This window comes from Asterias rubens, chromosome 12, assembly GCF_902459465.1.
Source record: "Asterias rubens chromosome 12, eAstRub1.3, whole genome shotgun sequence".
NCBI lineage: Eukaryota > Metazoa > Echinodermata > Asteroidea > Forcipulatida > Asteriidae > Asterias > Asterias rubens.
The window spans coordinates 10988326-10992003 of record NC_047073.1 but is presented as its reverse complement, the minus strand read 5'-3'; positions in this window follow the sequence as shown (position 1 = coordinate 10992003).

The window sequence follows — 3678 nt, the reverse complement described above, 5'->3', positions numbered from 1 at the left end:
TGTTTTTCAGTGAAGTGCGCATTTTAGGCGACGAGGCGTTTACACGTAAACCTATTGTCCACCAAAATGGTGAGCGTGGCACAGTCGCCGCGTGTGATGTGCGTGCAAGGGGTCAATACTCCGCACAAAGGCAAAACAAATAATGGCAGTCTTCAAGTCTAGGGAAAACCAATTGAAATATACCTGGGCTGAGTTGATGTGGGAACCTTATTTGTGACCCGCTACGTGAAAATGAGTCAGATGTCGCCCAATGCATTATTAAGTTATGGACAGTTTAATGTGAAAAAAAAAAAAAACTTACTTTTTAAGATCAATATTTGCATGGTTTTACTTTTAGGCAATAAAGCTATTAATACAACAATTTTGTGATCATACTCATGTCTAATTTGTATTCTTTTGCGCGAAATGGTAGTTTAAATCATCACTTTACTTGTAATTCGTTTTTTCAGAAAAAATAATGTATTGGCTAATTTCAAGCGGAAGTAACTCAGCAACGCGATACACCCCAAAGCCTAGACATATACCATATTACTGCTGTTGGTGTGTTCTTTCCAGCCATGCATATATAAACCCAATCCTTGAAATTGTCAACATCTGACTCATTTTCACGTAGCGGGTTACATTTATGCTGTCACATTTGGATTTGTTAAAAGTAAAAAAAGTATGGAAGGCCATTACACTGCTTACAGATTTTAAGGAAGTAACTGTTAAAGCTGTTTAGTGATTCAGTCACAGTGTTTGAGATTGCTATCAAGTGCAGTGTTTATCGCGGGTGAAGTTTCTTACATCCTTTCACTAGATGTTTTCTGCTGACAGAGTGGTGCTAAGTGCAGTACTGATTATCAAAATACTTGCTTATAGCGTGTGAGCAAAGCAAACGGCACTCTAGCTTGCCGGTGGCTCTTGACAAGTGTAATGCAACAATGCAAACCTTTTTTTAATAAACGCACACACGCCATCAGATCTTCTTGATCAGAAACACTCTCATATATTTACGCTCATTCTAATGTTACAGTAAGCTCAAACAGTTGCTTACCAGTAAATATCTCTACGAAACTGACGACAGACCACAAAGTCAAAACTAATATTTGTCAGATTATATTTTGTAGATTTTTTTGGTGAATGTTTTTTGCCATTTTAGTTTTTGGGATCAACAAATAGTGGTTTTTACATGCACCAATTTGGTTTTTATTTTTTATTTTTGTACCATGTGATTTTTTTTTAAATTATGTTTTGAGATCACCCTGTTCCTTTTAAGAAAATATATTTGATAAGAACCCCCCCCACCCCTTAAAAAAGTTCTAGTATAAAAATAGACCAATACAGTCTTTTGTAAGTTTTTCCTTAGTAGTGATAAGTCCTTGATGACTAATGGAAGAAATTTTTCTTTATGACAGCAATTTATTACACCACCAATCCTTGTTAGATCGACTGTATTCCAAGAACTTAGAAAAGAGCATCTCATACATAAGTTTATATTTATCACCTTCCCCTTAAAAAAAACACCAACCAGTCCTTTAAATGTGGCAGGAAGGTTTCCAAGTAGTCATTTTGTCTCTGATAAAAACGGTATGTCTTGTATTTATTGTGAAGAATTTTTACTCAACCAAACCCTCTTAGATTTACTACACATAACGCCCATCAATTAATATTAACCCTAGCTTCCGCCCCCAAAACAGAAATTCAAAACTGAAAAGAAAAATTACAGTACGCCGTAGTAAGTTTCCAAATAGTGGTTTGTCTTTGTTGAACAAACAGTATTGTATTTAATGGGAATATTTGTCACCATACCAACCCTACTTTCTCCAGTCGGTTGTTACTCACCTTACCTTCCTATTATACCATGGTCTAAAAAATGTGTAAATCAACAGTGAGTGGCTAATTGTCAGTAATATGGGAAATGAAAGTGTTTGATGAGTTAGGCTGTACCCATCCCCGAGTTACAAACATGTCTGTAATGGAAAGTTTAAACTATATGAAAACATTTGTTTAAAGGCAGTAGGTAACGAGTAATGGGGAGAGGTTGATGGTATAAAACGTTGTGAGAAACAGCTCTCTCTGAAGTGACGTACATGTAGTTTTCGAGAAAGAAGTAATTTTCCACGAATTTGATTTCGAGACCTCAAGCTTAGAATTTGAGGTCTCGAAATCAAGCATCTAAAAGCACACAACTTCGTGTGACAAGGTTGTTTTTTTATTATCTCGCAACTTCGACGACCAATTGAGCTGAAATTTTCACAGGTTTGTTATTTTGTGCAAATGTTGAGAAACACCAAGTGAGAAGGCTGGTCTTTGACAATTACCAATAGTGTCCAGTGCCTTTAAGTGGCAAAGACCACACCCCATAATGGCATCTGGCGTTTGGGTTGGCATAGTGGTATCTGTCCGTGCCTTCTTTTTTTCTAGTGCAGGCTTTATGGTTGAAAACAGTCACACTGTCGGACACACCAAGACAAACCCCTTCTCTTTGTGATAAGTAGGTACTGTGGTATTGGCATTTTTTATAATAACACAGGACCTACAGCTTTACGTCCCATCTGAAGGGCGAAGCTTAAGGACGCAAGTGTGGGGTGGAGTGGGGTGGAGGGTAGGAGCTGCTTCGACCACTAGAAGTTTGAGACTTTCTTGGCTTTTGTAACAAAGTGGTTGTAGAATGTGCAGAATGAACACACCTAGTTTTACCAAAGAAATACTAATACCAGGTCAACATATGTAATTTGTTTTGTTCCATTTATTCGTTCAAACTGTGAGAGGATTCAAATTGTTGAAATAGTTTGTCTGTTGTCCCATTCAAATGAACTAACAGTCCAAGGTTTTGAAAAATCTGAAATGTGTGGTATTTGTGTTCAGTAAAAGGCAATATTTCCCCCAATCTCCACACAACAGCGAAGTTATCTATTACAAAAAACACCTAAATAATTATGTTGTCTATAAGTATTTGAAATTTCTAGTGAAGGAAGTTGTACTATAATTAATGTTATGTTTTTCTCGTATTGTTTTAAGGCCTCTAATGAAAGGCTTACTTTTAACGTATTATTTTGAATAATTTAAGTACACCTTTTTAATTAGTTGGTACACCTATTGCCAATGTGGCTGTTGTAAAGTATTTATTATTCTGGATAACATAAAGACTTTGATCGAGGCTAGGTGTGATTAACTCTTCCATTTAGAATGAACAGACTCCATGTAAAATTACATGCAGCATTTACAGCAGCACAAACATGGCTATGCTCGTGTCTGAAATTTGAAGACGTGTGATTTTACACTTGAAATAGCGGTGCAGCATTCATAGGTCTACAAGGGACAGGTCAGCAACGTATGTGTACTCGAGTTTACAGAAACCCATAGCATGCAATACTCAAACCCATCACTGAGTGATGGGTTTGAGTGCTTTGTCAGATGCCACTATTAACGATTGAGATGAAGGAATCAAAATCTCATTGCTGTTGGCCAATTAGAAGTAAAAATTCTACACAATTATTCGCAACGTAACGTCACTAGAGACCTTAAAATATTCATCCAAAAGAACTGAAACTAATGAAAGAGACACTTTCACTTTTTACAACATTCCAGTATTAAGGGGGCCCAATTTCACAGAACAGCTGAAAGCACAACAAAATTATGCTTACCAGAAAAAGCAAAAATTATACCAATCGAAGAGTAGTGACCTGGTTTCAT